Here is an 11,869-nt window from a genome sequence, read left to right on the forward strand (position 1 = left end):
CTCATAAAATATTTATTGCTTAACATTCCCTATATGTCTACTTTATGTTGGCATCATTTTGGAAATGTCATTTTATTTCTTCAGGACGTTAGAAGTCTTAGAATTGTAGAAGCAATTCTTAAATTTTTTAAGAGAATTTCCTAAACCCACTTTTTAAGGACCAGTTCAGGTCTGAAGTCACTTTGTGGGGCTTACACAGTGGAAACCCCCCATAAATGACCCTATTGTGGAAACTACACCCCTCAAGTTACTCAAAACTGATTTGACTGTTATTCCTTTAGGTGTTCCACAAGAATTAAAGGACAATGGAGATGATATTTCTAAATTTCACTTTTTGGGCAGATTTTACATTTTAATCCATTTTTTTCTTAAACACTTCGAGGGTTAACAGCCAAACAAAACTCAATATTTATTACCCTGATTCTGCGGTTTACAGAAACACCCCACATGTGATCATAAACTGATGTAATGGCACACGGCAGGGCACAGACGAAAAGGAGCGCCGTATGATTTTTGGAAGGCGGATTTACCTGAACTGGTTTTTAGATTCCATGTCCCATTTGAAGCCCCCCTGATGCACCCTTACAGTAGAAACTCCCAAAAGATTACCCCATTTTGAAAACTAGGGGATAAGGTGCCAGTTTTATTGGTACTATTTTGGGGTACATATCATTTTTAATTGCTCTATATTACGTTTTTTGTGAGGCAAGGTAACCAATAAATGGCTGTTTTGGCACTGTTTTTTTATTTTTTATCTTTTACAACATTCATTTGACAGGGTAGATCATGTGCTCATTTTATAGAACAAGTAGTTACGGACGCAATGATATCAAATATGTCAACTTTCTTTGTTTGTTTCAGTTTTACATAATAAAGCATTTTTGAAAAAAAATTGTTTTTGTGTCTCCGTTTTCTGAATGCCATACTTTTTTATTTTTCTGCCGATAATCAGGTGCAGGGGCTTTTTTTTGCAGGAAGAGTTTATGTTTTTATTGGTACCATATTTGGGTACATATGATTTTTTTATGATTTATTATTTCATTTTATGGGTCAAGGTGACCCAACAATTGGTTGTTTTAGCACAGTTTTTATTTATTTATTTTTATAGCATTCACCTGAGGGGTTAGGCCATATGAAATTTTTATAGAGAAGATCATAACGGATGTGGCAATACCTAATATGTATACTTTTTCTAATTTAAGTTTTACACAATAATAGCATTTTTTAAACAAAAAAAATGATGTTTTAGTGTCTCCATAGTCTGAGAACCATAGCTTTTTAAATTTTTGACCAATTGTCTTAGTTTTGGGGGGCATACACCTTTTTGATCGCTTGGTGTTGCACTTTATGTGATGTTAGGTGACAAAAAATGTTTTTTTGTCACTGTTATTATTATTATTATTTTTATGGTATTCACCTGAGGGGTTAGGTCATGTGATATTTTTATAGAGCTGGTTTTTACGGATGCGGAGATACCTAATATGTCAACTTTTTGTATTTATTTCACTTTAACAATAATAGCAGTTTTGAAGAAAAAATAAATAAATTAGTGTCTCCATTGTCTGAGAGTCATATTTTTTTTTATTTTTTTGACCGATTGTATTTTTTGCAGGATGAGGTAACTGTTTGATTGGTACTATTTTGGGGGGCATACGCCTTTTTGATCGCTTGGTTTTGTAATTTTTGTGATGTAAGATGACCAAAAAATACCTTTTTTTTTTTTTTTTTTACGGTGTTCACCTTCACCTGAGGGGTTAGGTCATGTGATATTTTTATAGAGCTGGTTGTTACAGATACGGCGATACCTAATATATATCCTTTTTTATTTATTTCACTTTAACACAATAATAGCATTTTTGAAACAAAAAAAAATTATGTTTTAATGTGTCCATGTTCTGAGAGCTACATTTTTTTTTAATTTTGTGTGCAATTTTCTTATGTAGGGGCTCATTTTTAGGGGGATGAGGTGACTGTTTTATTGGGACATATACGCCTTTTTGATCACTTGGAGTTGCACTTTTTTGTGATGTAAGGTGACAAAAATTGCTTTTTTTGACATATATATATATATTTTTTTTATGATGTTTATCGGACAGGGTAGATCATGTGATGATATTTATAGAGCCGGTCGTTACGAATGCAGCAATACCAAGTATGTCTATTTTATTTATTTTTAAGGTTTTTTTTAACATTTTTTTTAATTACTTAATTGGGGATTTTTTTTACATGTGAAACCTTTTTTTATTGTTTTTTTATTTTATTTTATTTTACACTTTACAAGACCTCTGGGGGACATTTAACTAAACTTTTTTTTTTTTTTTCACCATCGATTTCTCCTGTAACTGGGGCTGACATAGTAGCCCCAGTTACAGGGGAAATACAGCTCCCAGAGAGGCTGTACAGCAGAATAAAATGCAGTGCAGGGGGAGGGGATATCATCTGTGCAACTGAGACTCACCTGTTGAAAGAGGATGCCCATAGACTCAAAAATTCTCATATCCCCCATATTTTCCATTCACATTTAAAAAAAAAACAGAGGGGTGTGATGGTTGCAATCAAGGATTCGGTTGTGTTTCAGTTGTCCAGATCTATAGAAGACCAGAATGGCCGATATATTATACTAATAGCTACTATAAATGATGTAAAATAGACATTGGTATTCGTTTATGTCCCTAACAAACACCAATTGCACTTTTTGCGGAAATTAATGAACAAGGTAGACGCAGTGAAGGAAGGCTTGGTCCTCTGGGGGGGAGACTTTAATTCTATATCAGATCCTCATTTGGATTCAACATCCAAAACTAGAGCTCACCCGCAGAGTCTCAACCAGATTTTACTGAGGGAAGACCTCTACGATGTTTGGAGGCTACACCATGACAGTTTTTTTCGAATGCCCACCAAACCTACTCTAGAATAGATATTTTCTTAGTTGACCGTCACCTCCTGCGAAACGCCACACACTCCTCCATAGAATCAATTACATGGTCCGACCATGCGCCCATCCCTTTGACCATTAGCGAAACTACTAATAGACCTCCTTACTCCCCTTGGCGCAATAATACGTTCCTGCTGGAGCACCCTAAATACAAATCGACACTGCTTGAAGGACTGGAAGAATTCTTCCGTATTAATGACGGGTCTGTATCAAACCCCTTCTCGTTGTGGAATGCCCACAAGGCTTTCATGCGGGGACTATTTATAAAGTCTGGATACAGGGTGAAAAAAGAGAGAGAAGAGCGTATTAATGCTTTAACCCAACAGATTAAGTCCTTAGAGTCTAGCAATAAAATGAACCCTTCAGACACTGTTGGGACCCAATTACAGAACCTGCGTCTCCAACTAAAAGACTGCCTCCTCTATAAGTATGAGAAGCACCTAAAAGTAGTTTGTGCGACATACTATGCGCAAGACAACAAATCCGGTAAGCTATTAGCTCGTAGATTGAAAGAGAGATCTGCTAAAGCTAAGACCCCCTTCATTACGTCTCAACAGACGGGTAAAAAGATAGTAGACCCTCAGGGAATCGCAAACTCCTTCAAAAGCTTTTATGAGGCCCTTTACAATTTGAAGCCACAGACTGACACTCCCCCTCAAACAGCAGCAGTGGTAGATCAATTTCTGAGTTCTCTTTCTCTTCCTAGCCTCACCGAGACCCAATTGGAGAACATAAACTCCCCTATTACGCAACAGGAAATCCTCGACGTTATTTCTAAACTTCCCAATAACAAAGCCCCCGGCCCAGATGGGTTTTCGAATGCATATTACAAGACATTTAAAAAGGAACTTTCCCCATATTTATGCCAAATTTTCTGTCACACTATGAGCACAGGCGGTCTCCCCAAGGAGATGTTAGAAGCGACAATAGTTACTATACCCAAAACTGATCCCCCCGCGGATGACACAAAGAAATACCGCCCGATATCGCTCCTAAACACAGACACAAAAATATATGCGAAAATCCTAGCGAATCGCCTAGCCCCTTATATACCAATCCTTACCCATGCTGATCAAGTGGGGTTTGTAAGAGGCAGGCAGCTACAAGATAACTCCAGACGTACCCTAAACTTATTGGACTATATACAGAGATCGAAACTTCCCGCTCTGCTGGTCACATTAGATGCCGAAAAGGCATTTGACCGCATTAACTTGTCATTTGCCTTTGCAGTCCTATCGAAGATGGGATTCTCTGGGGCCATCCTGGCGGCTATGAGAGCGTTATATACCCAACCTAGTGCTAGGGTGTGGGTCAATGGGGCTCTTTCAGACCCGTTTGACATTTCCAACGGTACCCGCCAGGGTTGCCCCCTATCCCCTTTGATATTCATTTTGACCATTGTGCCCCTAGCCCAAGCCTTGAGACAATGCCTGGAGATAAGATTGGGGACAAAGAACACACGGTCAGTTTATATGCCGATGACATTATTTTAACTTTGACAAATCCCCAAACGTCTCTCACTGCTGCTATTAATATAATTTCCCAATTTGGAAACCTTTCCTTTTACAAACTCAATGCTTCTAAGTCCCAAGCCCTTCCAATAAATATTTCCCCTGAACAGGTAAAAACGCTTAAAAATGCTTTTGCTTTGGATTGGCAGGATAGCCAGATTGATTACCTGGGGATCAAGCTGTCAGCATCATTCAAGAAGCTATATGCCATAAATTATGTCCCATTCTTAGAAATTTTAGAGAAAGATCTTTCCAATCTTTCCAAATGCGAAATGTCTTGGGTGGGTAGAATTGCCTTGTTTCAGATGTTTATCCTTCCCAAACTATTGTTCCTATTTAAAACATTGCCCATTACTCCACCAAGTAGTTTCTTTAGGAAATGTACTTTGCTGATTAATAAGCTAGTATGGAAAGGACATATGCCTAGGATTGCAACTACGATAATGCAGAGAGACAGGCGTCGCGGGGGACTGGGCCTCCCGCATATCTATGAGTATTTTTTGGCCTCGCAAATCTCCCAGCTGAGGGAGTGGTGGATGGAAAGCCACTCCAAGCAGTGGGTACAATTGGAAACAACTTTGTCCTCGGTTGGTAGCCTTAAATCTCTTCTGTTGGCGGCTCTCCATCCATCATTCCACCGACCCTCCTCATCCTCGACACTAGTATCCATGGCATTGGGAAGTTGGACCCAATTCCACAAATTGAGCTCTCCGATATCCGGACCCTTCCCACCCTCGTCTCCAATAACGGTACTCAACCATCTAATCCCTAACATCTCGGTCTCATCCTGGGCAATGAATGGATTGGATCTTTTCTCAAAGCTGTTTGTATCTGACACCCTACGTTCCTTCGAGTCCCTACACAAGGAATATCAGATACCAAACACGGATTTCTACAAATATTTGTGCATTAGGCATTTCCTTACAGCAAATGCTCCCCCCAAACTTCTTTGTAACCAGGAAATATTCAAGATCTGGTCACTTGCTCCCCCATATTGCACACGCCTCCGACCCCTATATAGCATGCTCGGGAATAAAGGGTCCTTTACTAAAACGTCCCCTCTGCATTCTTGGGAAAAGGACCTGGGATTGGCATTCTCGGATGAGCAGTGGTCCTCAACATTTGCCTTTATCTCCAAAAACCTTAGATGCTCTTTACATTATGAATCTCTGATGAAGACAATGTTAAGATGGTATTATACCCCGGATCGCCTGCCCCATATCTTCCCAGGATCCTCACACCTGTGTTGGAGGGGTTGTGGCCAGAGAGGCACTTTATATCATATTCTGTGGTCTTGTCCACTGTTGCATGGGATTTGGAGATCCACTTTCTCCCTGGCTTCAGACCTATTGGGTACCCAGCTCTCGCCGACTCCTGAACTGGCCCTCCTTTATATTGATATGAATAAAATGCCACGAGGCGTTAGGGTGGTGTTGGGACATCTCTTCCTGGCCACCAAATTGGCCATTACCCAGAACTGGAAAACCCAGAGTATCCCTAGCTTAATAGATATCACTCGCAAACTTAACTCCACCTACATACACAAGAAGATGTGGGCGAGGGCTGGCTGCTCATTCACAGCATTTCAGAGAAACTGGATTTCATGGAGCTCTTCCCCGCTCGCTTTGCAATCCTCTGATTGACCTTACTCATTCTGTCTGTTTAGCTCAGACCTGATATGTAGTACACTCATATGTATTCATTAGTCCCATGTATGTACTGAATGCATTTCTTTGTTCGTTACTCTTAGTTTGTTTTTGTTGTTTATTTTATGCTATGTATTATTTTACCGCAATACGGTTCAGTTGGCGCTGCCAATGTGGCTATGTGAAGCGCCAACTCTGTAACTGTTCATTGCTGATCAGTGATTTGTCAAAAGTCAATAAAAACGTATTGATTCAAAAAAAAATGCAGTGCAGGGCTGATCGAGGTCTGTTGAAGACCCGACAGCTCCTGCACTCTCCCGGCCCCAGCGGTCACATGACCACCGGGTTGGGACATAGCGCTTCCTGTATATGCATCGATTTAGAAGGTAGGAACACCTGGGAACTGTCCCTGCCTTCTCTCTGGAGTGGCCTCCTGTCACTGACAGTGGGCCCCCCGCTTGGCAGCTTCACGATTAGCATGCAGCTGCCATCTTTGAATGGCCATTCCAGAACGTCCATTCAGAGATAAACATCCACCCATAGGACGTTTATATCCTATGGGTGGATGTGAAGTGGTTAAAAGGTGTATTTGGTAGGACGACAAAAATGCATAAGAACACCCTTTTTCTGGATTCACTGCTTATTATATTAGCATGCACAACTTGGCGTATACTAATTTATTACATTTAGGGTGCATTCACACGACCATAAGTGTTTCGTGGCCTGTAAATTGCGGATCTGCAAAACATGGACACCAGCCGTGAGCATTCCGCATTTTGCGGACCACACGTGGCCGGAGCTATATAGAAAATGCCTATTGCAGACAAGAATAGGACATGCTCTATGCTGTCTGCATCTTTTATGGCCCCATTGAAATAAATTGGTCCTCACCCGTTCCGCAAAATTGCATAATGGATGCGGACCCAGAATAATGGTCGTGTGAATGCACCCTTAGAAATCATCTAACCTGCAAATCATATACTGAAAATGAATAAGTGACTCTTCAGTGTCATATATATTCTAACAGACCATTAAGCATGCTTTGTTTTACTTCCATCCAGTAACTTTTATCTGTTCTTTATGATGTCTTGAATCTTGTCTTCTGTGGAATCAATGGTTTGCATACCCAATAGGACACAGTCAGGAGAGGGCCAGCACTTTTACCAAGTGGAAAGGTTTACATTGGATAAGCTAAATACTAATCACTATTCTGTAACATATATGAAGATAAAACCACGAATCAGATACAGCAAGACATTGTTGGAAATGAAGCTTCACAGTACTAGAATTTTGACCTAGTTTGGTTATTTGAAAGGTTTAGAAGTTGAGATTTAACACAAGTAAAACTTTCACTGACATTACATGGAATGATCAACCATAGAAAAGAAACTAGACTGTGTAATTCTGTGAATATCTAATATACTGCATTCATTTTTACTGTAAATTGCTTATTCCACTGCTTTATCAGCTATTAAAAACTTCTACTTTGTCAGATTTTAACAAACGGTGTAAGGCCCATCCAATGATAATTGCGCTACTCTTTTAAGACCGAGTGATTTTACGCTTTTTCGTTTTTTACTCCCAGTACTCCCAAAGCCATAACTTTTTTTTTTCTCCTAGCCGTAAGAGGGCTTGTTTTTTTGCAAGACTAGATGTACTTTTTAATGGCACAATGTATGGTTGCGTAAAATGGGGTGAGAAGCGGAAAGGAAATTCCAAATGAGATTAATTTATTTATTTTTTTGAAAAGCACCTTTTGCCACAGTTTTTTTGAAAACCTTTCCTATACAGTAAAACTGTTACTTTTATTCTCCGAGTCACTATGATTACAATGATACCACATATGTATAGTTTTTCTTGTATTTTAATGCTGGGGGGGGGGGAAATAACTTTGGAAAAAACTTTTTATTCAATTTGTTTTGAATGGTGAAGCGGCCCCAAAACTGCAAATTGTCCATTTTAATAGTAAGGGTGTTTTCCAATGCGATGATACCAATGATGTTATTTTTTTACGACTGTTAATATATCCTCTAGGGCAGTGTTTCCCAACCAGTGTGCCTCCAGCTGTTGCAAAACTACAACTCCCAGCATGCCCGCACAGCCAAAGGCATGTCCGGGCATGCTGGGAGTTGTAGTTTTGCAACAGCTGGAGGCACACTGGTTGGGAAACACTGCTCTAGGGAACTATAATAAGCAATCATTGGATTGCTTTTCTCATAGACTCCAATTCATTAGCATTGGATTAGGCTTTGTTCCTATGGAGCCCTGCCACAGGGGCTTCATAGGAACTAATGTGTAGCAGCTCTGTACCACTCCTGAGTACAGGGCCTGCCACACACTGCATCCGACTCCTCGCTGGGGGGAGGCAGTGTGCGCGCTCATGATCTTTAACCTCCTAGATGCCATAGTCAAATTTGACCACAGCAACTGAGGAGTTAAATGTATACGATCAACATTTTTCTCACATACATTAGTTCTGGGTGCCTGCTATGTAAGGCCTGACTGCTGACATACATTTTCGTGGGGTGGTCGGGAAGGGTTTAAAGGTGTTACAGTTTAGAAGCTGCGGGCTAATATTTGCCCATGAATTTAGTCTGTATATTAGATTCTGTTCTCAGTATGAGAACTGTACAGTGTAACGGAGTGAGCTGATTGGATGGTACTGGTTATTAACTTACTGATTCAATACTCCACTATGAAAACAAATGTCAAGAAGGGAGTCTGCAAAAGCTACACACCTTAGGTGGCAATATGAAGCCCTAGTGGTGCATAGTAATAAAGTAACCTACTGAGTGGTACTATATGGGAGACCCATACTAATCCAAAGGCGGCATTTATAACAGGCAGTACACTATAATCAGTTTTTATTATCTGCAATATGATAAATTAGAAATAAATAAGAAAATAAACTTTACATACAAGTAGAAATGAGCAAATTGATCCTTAAGAATCAACGTTCGACCCAAATAAAATAAAAAAACAACAAACAAACAATCATTTGGATTGACTAGAATCTGATTTTCTTGAGACTTCTTAAGAAAGATGGTGGGGGGGGGGGGGGTTGTAAGGGATAGAGGATCAAATGACAAGTTCAATAGTAACAAATCGGGGCTGAAACTTATTGAACTAATTTGTTCATCTCTGCTTACAGATGATATATGAACACCTGCTAAAGAAAAACACACTAGGGGAGATTTATCAAACTGGTGTAAAGTAGAACTGGCTTAATTGCCAATCAGATTTCACCTTTCACTTTCCACTATAGCAACCAATGAGATTCCACCTTTCATTTTCCAAAGGAGTTATGAAAAAGGAAACGTGGAATCTGATTGGTTGCTATGGCCAACTAAGGCAGTTTTACTTCACACCAGTTTGATAAATCTTCCCTACTAACTTCAGTATGAGAAGTTATATATAAAGGTATCACCATCAGTTTTTTGTTGTTTTTTTAAATATTAATCTTTATTTCAATTTCATAGAAAAAAAAACATCCCAAGAAGAACACATTAGTCCAACAATAGATAAAAGTCAGATATTAACGATTAGTAATTACAATTTATCTTTTTTCTTTCTCTTTTTTCCTTCCTTCCCCTTTTCCCCCTCCCTCCTCCCTCCCTCTCCCCCTTCCCTCCTTAATACCCTCCCACCCATGAGGAGAGGGGAGGGGGGGGACGTGAGAAAAAAAAACAACCTCCAACCCTAAAGTAACCAGTTTTTCCATACTTGGTCGAGATTTTGTGATTTTTTAGTATGGTTCTTCATCGCACGTTCTTCTTTAATTAGATTATCTATTACTTTTCTCCACTGTCCCACTGTCGGTGAGTCTGCCTTTATCCATTTCCTGAGTATAAGAAGTCTAGCCTGGAATAGTACTTTGTTGAAAACCAGTCGTATTTTTTTATTTAACTTCAAATGTTCAGTTGCCCCTAGAATACAGATTACTGGATCGTTGGGCAACCGAACATTCAAGAGCAAAAACACGGTTTCCATTATTTCTGTCCAATATCTAAGGAGTTTGGGACATCTCCAAAAACAGTGTATCAAATCAGCTTTCTCCTCCCAGCATTTTGGACACTTATCTGTAACTCTCACCCCCATTCTTTTCAACATCCATGGAGATCGATGTAATCTATGCACTATGAAGAATTGTGAGATCTTGTGTGAACCCCTATCCGAGATCGTCGCATAGTTTCTAAGGGCATCTCTCCATTTCTCTTCCGTAAAAGATTCTAGATCTTTCTCCCATTTTTTCACAGCAAGCATTATAATCCTTTTTCTCTTTCCCGCCATTAAAAACCTGTATCTCCTTGTGGTTGTTCCTCATCCTTCCCCTACTGTGGTAAACTTGTCCAGCATGTCTGATTTTTCCCTTCTATACCTATCCTCCTGTACCACTGTCCGCAGTGCATTCCTGAGCTGAAAATATTTGTACATATCACTATGGGGGATCCCAAATTCCAGTACCATTGTATTAAAGTCCTTCAGCTTATCTTCCTCAAAAATCTGATCTAGATATTTCATTCCTTTTTTTTTCCCAATCTATATAGTCCCTTATTGTTTCCAATTCCTTTAAATTAAGATTTTTCCATATCGGTGTATAATTCAAAAACCCTTTAATCTCCAATATCTTCTTAATTTCCCTCCATACATATTCTACTAAGTTTAATATCCTTTTACCAGTATTTTTTTTCCCCAAGAAACCTGACTCCAACACCTCTAAGTAATTACATTCCTCTTTCCATCCCCATCTATTAAATTCTTGCCTACCCACCTGACTATCTAAACTACCCTTTATATTTCCGTATTGTGTTATTAAATAATAAAAAAACAGATTAGGAACCGCTAATCCTCCCTCCCACACTGGAAGCTGAAGGACTTCCTTCTTTATCCGAGGGATCGCTCCCTTCCAAATAAAGTCCCCCATTAGACTATCAAATAACTTAAAAATGTTCTGCGATATTCTCACTTTGGGAGAAAGACCATTTTTATTAGATTTACCCTACCTTGTATTGACATTGGTAATCTTTTCCATATATGTATTTTGGTTCTTAATTCTTTTATTAGGGGGAGGACATTTAATTTTTCATATTCTTCTATATTTCAGGAGATTTGTATGCCGAGATATTTAAAATTTTCGTGTATTTTGAGAACGTGCACCCGTGTATCTCCCTGTAATTGTCCATCTCCTAATAATAACATGTGTAATTTCCCCCAATTAATATTTAGGCCAGAAAAAAAAACGTATCTATTATCTCTATCACTTTATTAAACTGATCCCCAGTATTTTGCAAAAAAATTAAAATATTGTCCGCATACATTAACAGTTTTTCCTCTCCACCCACATATTGAAAACTTTTAATCTCCTGATCATTTCTTATTATACTTGCCAAAGGCTCAATTGCGATAGCGAATAACAGTGGGGAGAGAGGGCATCGCTGCCTTGTGCCACGGCATAGGGCAAACGGCAGGGACAAGCTCCCGTCCACAACCACTCTAGCCCTAGGGTTGAGAAATATTAACTAGATCCACCCTATAAATCCCTCCCCTATACCAAACCTCCTTAATACTGCCCATAAATACTCCCATTCAATACAATCAAATGCCTTTTGGGCATCCAATGAAAGTTTCGCTTTCTCCCCTGCATCTAATCTATTGGCTTCTATGTTAAGGAATAACCTTCTTATATTTGAGTATATTGTTCTGCCCGGTATAAATCCTGTCTGATCTTTATTTATTATTACTTTAATAACCTTTGACAGCCTATCAGCTAGGACTTT

The sequence above is a fragment of the Bufo gargarizans genome, chromosome 1 (genome assembly GCF_014858855.1).
Source record: "Bufo gargarizans isolate SCDJY-AF-19 chromosome 1, ASM1485885v1, whole genome shotgun sequence".
NCBI classification, from domain to species: domain Eukaryota; kingdom Metazoa; phylum Chordata; class Amphibia; order Anura; family Bufonidae; genus Bufo; species Bufo gargarizans.